The sequence below is a fragment of the Thamnophis sirtalis genome, unplaced genomic scaffold (genome assembly GCF_051295495.1).
Source record: "Thamnophis sirtalis isolate CommonGarterSnake01/CBP01778 unplaced genomic scaffold, rThaSir2_p1.2 scaffold_12, whole genome shotgun sequence".
In the NCBI taxonomy this organism is placed as follows: domain Eukaryota; kingdom Metazoa; phylum Chordata; class Lepidosauria; order Squamata; family Natricidae; genus Thamnophis; species Thamnophis sirtalis.
Genome location: NW_028261392.1, coordinates 30,974,323 through 30,988,350, shown reverse-complemented (window position 1 = coordinate 30,988,350; position 14,028 = coordinate 30,974,323). Strand labels below are relative to the sequence as shown.

The 14,028-nt window shown below is 35.7% G+C and overlaps 1 protein-coding gene across 1 annotated transcript in view; it reads right to left on the bottom strand.

Annotated features, from left to right (window-relative positions):
- EDAR (ectodysplasin A receptor) overlaps nt 1–13,403 on the bottom strand; it is a 93,667-nt gene extending 80,264 nt beyond the window's left edge. The window contains exon 1 of the mRNA XM_087726924.1: nt 13,154–13,403. The gene's annotated coding sequence lies outside the window, so the exon portion shown is untranslated. The remainder of the gene's footprint in view (nt 1–13,153) is intronic.
- Nucleotides 13,404–14,028: the final 625 nt, after the last annotated feature.

Sequence of the window (14,028 nt, the reverse complement as noted above, 5' to 3'; positions counted from 1 at the left end):
GAACTGATTTTTCTGTTAAAGGTGCTCTGAAAGTCTTTAGCTTTTGTCAAAGGAACAACACAAAACTGAAGAAACGACAGTCTTTCTTTGCTTTAAGGACACATATGAGCTGTATTTTGAAAACACATCTTTCTATAGTTCCTTTTGGGTAAGTTTGTCTGTTTTGCATTGGAGTCTAGGTATTCATTTTACCACCGAGGACAATAAAAATAAGTGGATCATATTAAATCTTGCAAAATAACTTTTCTCTGTTTGGGTAGAACAATTATGCAAAACATTACTTCACGCCATCAGACATAACAGAGAAGATCTGGATAAAACATTCCCCAATTGTCTTCTTTTTGTAAAAACTACCATTCCATTGCCGTGGCTGCAATCTCTGCCTCTCTATTGCCCCCATCTCACCACTGTGTCATCCTGCACACCAGTGGTGGGATTCAAATAATTAACAACCGGTTCTCTGCCCTAATGTCCAGCTGCGTAGGCGTGGCTCAGTAGTCATGTGACTGTGCGGGTGTAGCCAACTCAAAGTGACTCACGTTGATGGGCGCTTCGCCTTAACTGTTACAATGTAATAAGGGTTAACCAGAGAGGGAGTTTCTGTAAGGAGGGCACTAAAAATGAGGCTAGAAACAACATCAGAATGTTTCCTTTCTGTCTTCCTTACAGGATTAGCTTGAAAAGTGGGAAAAAACAAAAGGAGATTTATTCTAACAACCAGTTCTCCTGGAAAGTTACTAGTTGGCTGAATCCCACCACTGCTGCACACACCCCTGATGCAAACTAGCATGGACAAATGGTGATGTCAATAGGAAAGTTATCTCTAAAATTGATTCTGGGATATACCACTTCTCATGGAGGCAGAGATCAGACAGGATTCGTGTTCTATATGGGCCTTAATTTTTTTAGTTCTTCTGGGCAACATGTGACAACATAGCACATGGCCACAAAAACAAGACAACAAAGCAATATACTAGCATCTTAAATTGTTAAGGAATTGCAAACCACACAGAAGATCTTAGTGGAGTCAGTGTTTGATACTTTTGAAATAAGGCATAAATTTCACAATAGTATTGATCCATAATCTTTTGGGCTTTGCAAAATTACTGCCATAGGTGTAAAGCAGAGAATAAGGCCTTTCGCTCCCCATTCTTGTTGCCCTTCTCTTGTGAAGACTAACAGTTCAATCAGAGCACAGTGTTTGTCTCTGTTATTTGCTGTATAGTGTAGAATAGTCTGTCTCAACCTTGGCAGCTTTAAGATGTGTGGAGTCCTAGAATTCATGTTAGGCAAAGAGTTCTGGGAATTGAAGTTCATGCACCATAAATTTGTCAAGGTTGAGAAACACTTGTGCAAAATGTGGTTTGAGAGCAGTTTGACACTTGACAGAGAATTGACATGGATAAAAAATGCCCTGCTTTTAATTCTGGCTTTATACACAAGGATAGCAGCATGAAAGAAGAGAGCAAGATTGAGCTATCTTTCTTGTTTTTCAGTATCACACACTGAAGCAAATAATGTTTAGAATGCCTGAATAACATTTTATTTCTAAATTGGGGAAAATGGAACTGCAATCAGGAACTTGGCTCCTTCGGAAATTATAGTAGTGATCAAAATTTAGACCCTGGCAAAAATAAATGATTGTCAGAACTGAGATTAGAACACACTGATTGAAGAAAACATTTCAGTTCCTATTATATGTAAAAAATACAATGCTATTAAGAGTTTCAAACAGAAACTTTAACCTGGATGGGTTGACCTCACTTCGCACAAAGGTGATATCTGCAATGTAAGAATGCTATCATATGTACGGGCAAGACACAATTACAGCCAAAGTAAGAGCATAGAAAATAGCGTATGTACAGATTATCCTCAGTTTATGACTACAATTGGAACCAAAATTTTCATTACTAAGCAAAACAGTTGTTAAATGAGTCACACCCAAATGTATGTTCTTTTTTTCCACGTCATTAAGCAAATCTGGATTCCCCTTTGACTTTGCTTATCAGACACTGGCTGAGAAAGTCACAAATAATACAATACAATAGCAGAGTTGGAAGGGACCTTGGAGGTCTTCTAGTCCAACCCCCTGCCTAGGCAGGAAACCCTATACCGTTTCAGACAGATGGCTATCCAACATCTTCTTAAAGACTTCCAGTGTTGGGGCATTCACAACTTCTGGAGGCAAGCTGTTCCACTGATTAATTGTTCTAACTGTCAGGAAATTTCTCCTCAGTTCTAAGTTGCTTCTCTCCTTGATTAGTTTCCTCCCATTGCTTCTTGTTCTACCCTCAGGTGTCTTGGAGAATAGTTTGACTCCCTCTTCTTTGTGGCAACCCCTGAGATATTGGAACACTGCTATCACATCTCCCCTAGTCCTTCTTTTCATTAAACTAGACATACCCAGTTCCTGCAACCGATCTTTATATGTTTTCGTCTCCAGTCCCCTAATTATCTTTGTTGCTCTTCTCTGCATTCTTTCTAGAGTCTCCACATCTTTTCTACATCATGGTGACCAAAACTGAATGCAGTATTACAAGGGTGACCTTACCAAGGCATTATAAACATTGTAAATACATGTTGGTTGCCAAACACCCAAATTTTGCTCCCATGTCTGTGGGGATGTTGTGATGGCCATACATGTGAGAACTGGTCATAAGTCACTTCTTTCAACTTATAGAAATCTAACTTTTTAAAACTTCAAGCTGAAGTTTTAAAAACATGAAGGCTACATTATCAGAAAACTTCCTACATTTTTGGCTGCAGGAGACCTGATTTCATATTGCTGAAACAATAAATCCTTCATTCTGTCCTGCCTGAACAGCTAAGAAGATTATGAATTTTTATTAATATTCTAGCCTGAGAGAAAAATTACAAACAATAAATAATTGTTAGGTGAAGTGTGTGACAAATATATGCATATCCAAATACCTTGAATGAGTCCTAAGAGAATGGAATACATGAGTAATATGAGTGGAATACACATCCGATATTGCAGACATGATTCTATTTACATTGAAAGTTGATTTTTTAAATTATTCTGTAACATTTAAATCTACATCAATTGCCCAATTGTTACTTTATTATTCAGGGTTTTCCATATTGTTGTAATGATTAAACCTCAATCTAATGATATGTACTTTGGACAAATTATCAGAGGCACAGCTAACCCTTTTTTCTATTTATTAAAATGCTTCCAGTTTTAATTCCAAAAAAAGACAATGGACAATATGCTTTAGAAACAATGATGAGCGGAAGCAAAATTAGACTCGCATGATTATTAATAGATAATTGATATTAAGTTGTGGATAATGGAAATTATCAAATAACTCAGTTGTCTTTGGATTATTTCTACATGTAAAACCATTTGATAATTTCAAGGCAATTTGGGAAGGATTATGTAAATTTGCATGATTTTGTTGCATAGGAAAGGGTGCAGAGAGAGAGACACACTGAAAATATGTTTATCAAGGCATCATAAACCAATATATAGCTCTAGAGAGTTGTCTGGATAATGGATTTGTATAAAAGAGTATTTAAGGCAAAATGGGATATTTCATCCCTTTAATAAAATGCCTCTTTCAAAAGACTTAATAGAATCAGCCAGGAATGTTGGCTTATGTGACCTACTGATAGCAGATATTTAGTTGAATAGAAACTCCATAATCTTGTGCAATCATTTGAACAAACAACTCATTTTTATTTCAAAGTAAGGAGAACAAGCAATCTTATTTATTTCAAGAACTGGGATGACTTGTTTTAGGATTGAGCATTTGTGTGGTTTACAAATGAAAAGTAAAGATGACACAAGTGATATTCTAATGGCATTGTTGATAAATGATTCTGAAACAGAATTCCTTATATTGAAACACCAAAAGCAGTTTTTCCCAACTCAGTTTATGTCAGATGTGCTAAACTACAATGGCATGGCTGTTGCACAATATGAGAGATTTCACAAATCTATCTGGATGGTCCATATTGATGAAGGTGGTTTTAGATGATTTAAAGACGATACAGAAACACAGTACATCACAGCAATTATGCAATAGGAACAATAAAACCCAGATATATTTCCAGAACAGCATTTGCAACATCTATCTCTGAATAATTATTATGCAGTTGTTACCCTGATTTTCTGTGAGACTTTACAAAATAAGGAATTAGGATTAAAAGATTTATAATATAGATTAAAACCTAGAGAGTCAGCCTATGTATGTATATAGCATGCGTATATGTTTGTTTTGTATAGGTAGATATATACTCTCTTTTGAGAGCAGGCAACAGAATTTCATTTTTAATGTGTGCCAGTGTGCTGACAGTAAAAATGATAATAAATATTATCTTAATTTTACCTTAATCTTAAAAGTTAATCAGAATAAAACATTTTCAGAATCTATCTGAACAGTCAACATTCAATGCAAAAGGGTCCCTCAAAACAAGTGGTTGAGTGTGCGCAGAGGGATGTGTGCATTCATTAAAATAATCTATATCCCTGGTGATCATTAATCTAAACTGTTTAAACTGTAGACATCCTAGCAATTCTGGCAGATCTATGCCAGGGTCTCCAAACTTGGTAACTTTAAGACTTGTGGGCTTCAATTCCCAAAATTCCTCAGCCAGCATGGGAGTTGAAGTCCACAAGTCGCCCAATTTGGAAACTTGTATTCTAGGTTCTTTAATCCAATGCCTTCCAGATGCACTTAGTCTCTTGGATGGAGATTATACGAACTGCAATCCAACACATGTCAAGGGCATGAAGACAGATGAAAAGGGTAGGCTGTTCTACATAAAATAAAATAGATACAAACTTTTACATTGCAGTCTGATAGAAAGATAATAAACTTTCTTTCATTTGCCCAGATCTTTAGTGAAAGGATTGCAATATTTTCATGCATTCCCACTTCCTGTATAACTATATTTTAATTAGAATTTTCCTTGTTAAGAAAAGAAACAGGAAATATATTACATGAGTGATAAATGAGATTAAATTATTTCATCAGACAGGTAGTGGGTGCACTTCTGAAGTGTTTGACATTTGCACTTAATACAAATATAAATTTATTAAACTGAACTGAACTGAACTGAACTGAAATGTCTTCAGTTCTTGGGAGCCAAGAAACACTTTTAGAATTTATTCTCAGTGCTGCCTGTTGAATCCTCTTGTGCATCTTGTGATGGTTGGAAATCTGTTAAGATCCTATGAATATAACAGAATCCCAGAAAATGTGACTCAGCCTATATTCCCTTGCTCAAAAGTGGAGAAGGCCTCACAAATACCATGGGTCATATTTACTAGTTTCATGTTATCTATGTGCTTGAAATAGCTGCTTGATACTTTTCCGGATGTTGTGTCTCATGAAACAGCATGGTCTTTGAGATGATTTGATGTTAAACGAAGGTTGTGTAAAGCCCATTTATATAGCCCATTCATTAGTTGATGCTGGAGTCAGTAAGCAAACAATGTTAACAATATTCTGCTTTGCGGGAAAATGAATGCATGCATCTTAAAAATACATCTAATATTAGTCTTCTAAACCTGTATAATGGATGTATTCCTAATTAGTGTACTCTGATAGAAAACTAAGCATAGATTATTGCAGCTGGTCCATTAATTACTCATTATTATTATTATTATTATGCAATTGTATCACAGCGGCCAGTTGTTTCACCGGATTTGGCATTGGTTACTAGTCGGGCCCCACCCAGGGGCCTAGGACGTCGTAACGTATTTTCGTAATATGCGTGCAGATCCAAGCAGTGCGGCTTTTTGCATTTGACTGATGGTGATTTTGTCAATTTTTAACTGTTTTAAATGTAATTCCAGTGCTTTTGGAATAGCACCCAGTGTGCCAATTACCACTGGAATTACCACTGCTGGTTTGTGCCATAGTCGTTGAATTTCGATTTTTAAGTCCTGGTATCTTGCGATTTTTTCATGTTCCTTCTCGGCGACCCTGCTATCACCTGGTATTGCGATGTCTATGATTGTGACCTTATTTTTCTCAACCAGTGTGATGTCTGGTGTATTATGCACCAGTATTTTGTCAGTTTGTATACGGAAATCCCACAAGATCTTGACCATCTGATTTTCGGTGACTTTTTCAGGCTGATGTTCCCACCAGTTTGTTGCTGTTTTAATATTATAATTTTTGCACAAATTCCAATGGATCATTTGTGCTACTGAATTGTGCCGCAATTTATAATCAGTCTGCGCGATTTTTTTACAGCAGCTGAGTATGTGATCAACAGTTTCATCAGCTTCTTTGCAAAGTCTGCATTTGGCATCATCAGAGGATTTTTCGATTTTGGCCTTAATGGCATTTGTGCGGATAGCTTGTTCTTGCGCAGCCAGGATTAGTGACTCTGTTTCTTTCTTTAATGTACCTGTTTTTAACCATGACCAAGTTTGTTCACTGTCCACTTTATCTTTTATTTTTTCCAGAAATTGACCATGCAGTGCTTTGTTCTGCCAACTCTCCATTCTTGATTTTATCACATCTTTTCTGTATTCTTGTTTTGTCTGTTGGGCCTTCAGTAGATTTTTGTTCTTTACTTCGATTAATAGATGTTCTTGAGTGTCTTTTAAATAATCAGCCAGTGCATGTTTTTCTTCTTCAACTGTTTGCTTCACTTGTAATAATCCTCTGCCACCTGATTTTCGGGGCAGATACAGTCTATCAGTATCACCACGTGGATGTAAACTGTAGTGCATTGTCATTAGTTTCCTGGTTTTTTGGTCCAAAAGGTCCAAATCAGCTTGTGTCCAGTTAACTATGCCAGCTGTGTATCTTATAACTGGTATTGCCCAGGTATTTATGGCCTTGATTGTATTTCCACCATTCAATTTAGATTTCAAAATTTTCCTAACTCTGTTGGTGTACTCTCGCCTGACAATAGTTTTTACTTCTCCATGCTTGATGTTATCCAACTGCAGAATGCCTAAGTATTTGTAGGCTTCATTTTCTTTGCATTTAATTAGTTGGCCATTGGGCATTTCAATTCCCTCAGATGCAGTGATTTTGCCCCTTTTTATGGATACAGTGGCGCATTTTTCCATGCCAAACTGCATTGAAATATCGGTGCTGAATACTCGGACTGTATTTGTCAATGATTGGATTTCTATTTCTGACTTTCCATAGAGTTTCAAATCATCCATATATAGTAAATGCGAAATTTTTTCAGCTTTTTTGGCTGTTTGGTAGCCTAATTTCATTTTTTTTAAGATTACTGATAGTGGGATCATTGCGATGATGAAGAGAAGAGGTGAAAGTGAATCACCCTGGAAAATTCCTCGCTTGATATTAACCATTCCGTAGCTCTCATTCCCTACTGCCAACTCAGTTCTCCATTGTTTCATTGCCTTTTCAGTAAAGGATGTAATATTTTTGCTAATGCCAGTTGTTTCTAAGCATTTTATGATCCAACTATGTGGCAGTGAGTCAAATGCCTTTTTGTAATCAATCCAGACCATATTCAAGTTCGTTTTTCTGTTCTTACAATTTTCTAATATCATTTTATCAATTAGAAGCTGATCTTTTGTGCCCCTGCTCCTTCTTTTGTTGCCTTTTTGCTCTACTGGCAAGATGTTGTTTGTTTCCAAATAATCCATCATGTTATCTGCAATAATGCCTGTGAGTAATTTGAAGGTTGTTGGTAAGCATGTTATTGGTCTATAGTTTTCAGGTGTTGTTCCTTTAGTTGGATCTTTCTGAATCAAGTATGTTTTTCCAGTTGTTAACCATTCATCAATTTGGCCCTTTTGTAAAATTTCATTCAGTTGCCTGGCCAATATTGCATGTAAACTGGTCAGATATTTGAGCCAGAAACCATGTAATTGGTCTTTTCCAGGTGATGTCCAATTCTTTACCTTTTTAACTCGATTTTTGATCATCTCAGTTGTTATTTCTAATACTTGCATTTGTTTGTTGCCAATGCTTTTCTCAAAGTCATGTATCCACTTTGCTTCCTTGTTGTAGTCCTTTGCATTTTCCCACAATTCTTTCCAGAATTCAACTGTGGCCTGCTTTTCTGGTTTTTCACTTTTGGTGTCACCATTCACATTAAGACTTTGATAAAAACGCCGTTGGTCTGATCGAAATTGCTGATTTTGTTTATATTGGATGATGTTGATGATGATGATGATGATGATTATTATTATTATTATTATTATTCCTCTCCTTCCCCTTCCCCTTCCCCTTCCCCCTCTCCTTCTCCTTCTCCTTTTTCTTCTTCTATCAGTCTAAATTGATAACAATCCAGCCATGACCTTCTCCCCTGTAAATATCCTTGTGGGAAATGTGATTCTATCTGCATGTTTATGAGTCACAAGGCATAGAACAAGAATACAGTCATCTCTGAAGTTGAACAGGTCATTATAGGGATCCTTCAATGGGCTACTAAATTTGTTTAATAGCATTAAAGTGTGATGATTTTGGCAGTATTTCCTTTGTTGTTATTGTGGTTGTTGTTCTGTCTAATCTCCTTGGGGGCTGGGCATGAGTGAGACAATTGACTTGCCTCTTCTTTTTACTGCATGCAACTTACAGTTTCTTACCTCTACATCTGTGTCTGCAGTCAGCAGAGATGCCCTAGATCAGGGGTCTCCAACCTTGGCAACTTTAAGACTTGTGGATTTCAACTCCCAGAGTTCCTCAGCCAGCAAAGCTCTGTGAGTTGAAGTCCACAAGTCTTAAAGTTGCCAAGGTTGGAGACCTCTGCTCTACACCAGGATGTCCTATGGACTTCAATTCCCAGAATCCCCATGCTGGCTGGAGAATTCTGGGAGTTGAAGTCCACAGGTCTTAAGGTTGCCAAGGTTGGGAAACCCTGGTCTAGATTGAAACAGAAAGCTGTGTAGCTCCTACTAAGACAAAGAAAAATACCACGTACATAAGTTTTTAAAAGCTTGTACAGAATTTTATTTCATCATAATGTATTTTGCATTAAATAAAAGTAATGAACCAATTTATCAATGTAACCATACGTATCTCCTCACCCAAACTGACTTTTTGAGTCTGTTTCCCCATTTCAATCCCAAAATTATTGAAAAGGTGTTTTCATCCCTAATCTAAACTGATTTGACTTCTGCCCTGTCTAGTCCTTTACTGTTTACTTCTAAGAATAATCTGAGTGTGTAATGGCTCAAAGACATATATTCTATAAAGCTCCTACTAATAACAAAGGTTTTGCCCAGAATTCATATCTACATTTGTATTTCAATGTATTTCACATTATCAGGAAAGTAGGGAAATGGAACAGATGATTTCTTATACACAGAGCCCAATAGTGGTACCAGGTTATTCTATAAACTTCAGGGTAATAAATGCCACTAAATCAGTTTAATTATATTAATACATAATTAAGGATTATAACCTTATAAAATTTCTTCACAAAAGTGTTCCTTTTTAGCATTTTTCAAATAGTTTAGTCAAAACAATATCTAATTTGCATTGATGGTAGTGATCAAATTCCATTTGCTTGATATATTCATGGTTAAATATTTCATGCACTGGATAACTGTTCCTTACTTTTTAAAATATGTTTTGGCATTTCATATTTATTACTATTGCATTTTCTTTTTCTAGATTAGAAGGCATCTTATTTTGGAGTACTTTGTCTTCCACAAAGTATTTGTAACTGTAACTGTAATTTCTTTTTGAAATCTTTTCAAAATTACAGATGAAAAACTAAGTCCCTCCTCCCAAGCCTTAAACATTTTCATATTTCTCTTCTGAACTCTTTTTCAGTTTTTCTTTTGCCCTTGTGTAAACATCAAAAAGCAAGCTTCAGCAGTAGTTTTAACAAATTGGACACATGAAGGTACCGTCACTCTTGCTCTTTAACACACTCTTCCATGTTCACATTATTATAACATCACACTGAGTATTATTAAAATCCAAAATGATGAAATACTACACACATGAATAAACCTATTGAGCAGAGTGGGCTACTTCTGAGTAACTTGTGCAGCTTCTGAAGTTCACATATGCTTGGGGTTTTGTTTGTTTGTTTGTTTTGCTGTGCCCTCCTGCCACTCAAGAAATTATGGCTTTTCCCATTTGGACTATTAGACTGACTGAAGTCCAGGTTTCATTTACATCAGTTCAATTCGGGTCAGATTTTGGCACAAATAATACAGTTTGAAGTCAAAGAGGCTAGTGCTAGGGGTAATTGGTTTTCTTTGCTTAGAGTTTTTGCTTGTATGTTCAGGAATTTTAAAAAATGCCTTGGGGAAATATTTGGAAAGATTAACATTTAATAATTATTTTCACTTTGGCTGATTTTTAAATGAATGATTGCAAAGTATCTCAGCCAAGAAAGATTACATTAAATACTCCTAATCTTAGTCATTTAGCAAAGTTCATATTATCCCCTGAACTAATTAACTTTGTAGTTTTCATAGTTTTATCTAGTTCAACAATTAAACTCTCCAACAGCACCATGCCTTTAATTTAACTGACTATAATAGCATTCACTGCTTTTCCCAGGTGCATAAAAAATATGGAACCCCTTTTATCCAGCTTTTGATGAATAAATATTATTTAATTAACATCATTCAATTAACAGATCTTTTAAAAACATTTGGTTTATCTTAGAATAAAATTGCCAGAATTTGTTATTTCTTAGAGTTTAGTTCTTTTTGCCACAAGAGCTTCAGATATTGTATGTGTGTGTATGTATGTATATATACAATGTGTATGTGTGTGTGTATTGTCCCCCAATCCAAGTCTAGTGATTAAAAGCTACACCACACTGGCTCAGATGTATATACTGTCCATGCATACGCCAACATTTACACAATTGAAGTCACCGCATTCAGTTTTTCATTTGAACAGAAGACAATTAAGAAAAAGCTTGGTGGTTCCTACAGAGAAATCAAAATTAATCTTTCTCATGAAAGATTGGAAGAAAGACAAGATTAATAAGAGGATCCGGTGCCATCATTTGAGGCAGTCGTCTTACCTCTTTTCAATGTCATAAAAAGTAGCACATTTTTAGTTTTAAAGTCTATTATTCATTTTAGAATGGAGAGTATGTAATTCTGGAATATTTCACTCATCAGAATAATTTGACATGTCTTAGCTACCATGTACCTTAACCTGTGAGGAAACCTGATGAGATGGGTTGATGTTCCATCTGAGAGAGCAAAATGATTGCAGTCAACCATGACAAGAATTTTTTTTTTCAATTCTAAGTGGGTAATAAAAATAGTGGATTTGAAAGGAATAATAAAATACTGCCATTATTTTAACAGCAGCAAATACCTTGAATATACCAATAATTAAAACAAAAAGAGAAATAATATTGCAGAAATTAAAATATTAAATTAACCCGGGACTTTGCAAAAGAAAATCTTTAGGTATCATAGGCTAGGTCATAGAATTAAGGATAATTTCTTTCAACATGTAAAATGGTTTTCTCTCCATTTGGTCTGGAATAAAATTGTAATAGGCTCTCACAACCAACCTCACAGTCATGACTAAGGAGGACCTGAACTTCTTGACATTGTCATCAGAGAGGTTCAGTAACATCAGGAAGAATTTCTTCATAACCAGAATCTGATTCACTTGGGATAAGGACAGCATCTTTCTTTATGTTACATTGATTAGGACAGTGTTTCTCAACCTTGGCAACTTGAAGATGTCCGGACTTCAACTCCCAGAATTCCCCAGCCAGCAAATGCTGGCTGGGGAATTCTGGGATTTGAAGTCCGGACATCTTCAAGTTGCCAAGGTTGAGAAACAGTGGATTAGGACCTCTAATAATGTTAACATTGAAAGCTTTCAATTATTAAGACTGAAATCTACCAACAACTTAGGTTGTCTGTATCTTCAGGATGAGGAAAGAGCATAAACTGAGAGATTAATTGACCCACGCATTTCTTTTTTATGGAAGTATATGCTGTAAAAAACACACAGCCATCAAAAATATTGAAAACTAATTTTATAGTTTTGTCAGAGAGATTGCAAAGGAAAACTATTCTTAATCAAGTACTTCAAACAAATAGACATATGCATTCGAAGTTCAATCTCTATTAATGTTCAGAGACGTGTTTCATATCCAGGATAGGGTCCATGGTTCCTTCCAAAGGGATTACCAATTTTAAGTAACAATCAACAGTCAACAACTAGAAAAGATGGAAGCTACACTCCAAAATAACCAACATGAAGCCTACTTGTTTGGAGTTCATTTCTCATGATCAATATCAAATTAAACCTTGAAAGAGATTGAAACAAACTTCAATCTGGTTCTGCCCCTTCTATTTTGCAGTCATGTAATCACCACTGCTATCCAAAAGCCAATCACTTGCTGCACACAAATTTCTTATGTTCTTTTACACTGAAAAATGTTCGGCCTCAACCAAGGCTGCTGAATGCAAAACTTTGGGTTCTGATCCTTTCTAAATGGTGGAAAATCAATGACATTTCGCTAATCTGAATGACGGTATAATATTTCCAGTTCAACTCATAAATATCCCCATATATCTTTTCACTGTTTCACCAGCTAAGTTTATTGATACACTCAGGGATCCACAGAATGTGATCATCGACTCTTATCACCAGTGATTGGTTCTATATTGCTCCGGATGAGCAACACTTAGAAAGCTTTTCTCTAGAAACAAAACTGTGCAAGCTGCTAAACTTGTATTTACAGGCATGTAATTCCCCACATTCAATCAACCTCATCTCAGCAAGTTACTGCCTCGCAGTAATGTTCTTTGTTCCAGACGGCATAAAAACTATAAATATTAAATTGGTGTTCTGTACAATCCAAATAATTAAACCGCAGTTCCTTCATAGAAGCCCTGAAATTACGGTCCACTAAAGTCCACTAAAGCTACTTGCACACCATTGTAAAAACTATACGGCAAAGAAAAAACAGATTTGATATAAACTTCATGCTTTATTACATGTGCTGTAAAGAAAAAAACTCATTCTGAACAAGTCCTCAACTGCGAATAGTACGACAGTTGCCTAAGTGAAGAAAGAGATACATGATGCTTTTCAAAGCAATGTCCTTACACAATAGCCTTTCCTCACCCCAAAATATTAATATTTTAAAAACTTTACTAGATTGCTAAAACACAGTTCTGCCCTGAGTACGATTGATTGTTTCCAAACATTACATTTATTTCATTAAAAAAAAAACTTACCTTATACAGAACTAAATGCCAGCACTTAAACTCCTTTGAGCAGTCAGTAGGTTAAAAACATGTGGAGAATATCCAGTTTCAAGCTACCGAAATAATCTTTCCAGCTGACATTGGTCATTTCATTGTCAGATGCTGCTTTAAGTAGATAATATCTATTACAGTAAGTATTTTGGTTTAGCCAAGGTCTATTTGTAGGCTCCACTTTGCTAATCTTGCGTCAACTTCTCAGCTTTAGAAGTCTTCTCTGCAACTTTTTCTTGAGTTGTTTCCCAACCTGTTTGAAAGATCTGAAGAGTAAAAAATTCATCAGGGGCTTTTCTTACACGAAAACTAATTTGCGCCATCTAGAGGTCATAATACCAGAAAAGCTATTAAAATGGGACAGTGCCAGCTTCATTCCCACTTCACACCCTGGAACCAGTTGACTTTTGTTTGTTAATATGATTTCCTTTCTTCCCTTTTTTTGCTCTGACATACAGATACCAACATCTATTGTAATGCTAATGTTTAGTAAGGGATTCTAATCATTGCAAATCAAGGAACTAAGAAATGCGAGATAAGATAGTTTATTAAATTATGGGTGGGTACAAAGCATAAAATTGAGTGAAACTGTTTTTCTTTAAACCACTCAGTTCCCCCTCTGATAATAGAAGTGATGTTTTATATTTTACTTACTAATGAACTTTGCTGCTAAGAAGATCAGAAGTTACTTATCTCAGCCAGGTTTTAATAATAATGATAGATATATAACAAAGGGAAGTTGGGAGATCTAAGAGGAGAGACTGTGGAAATAATTTTCTGCTTATAGTTGTTACTTTTCTGCTACATTTATTCCTAAATGTGTAAGTTACAATAAAGAGCAGAAGACTTACTGA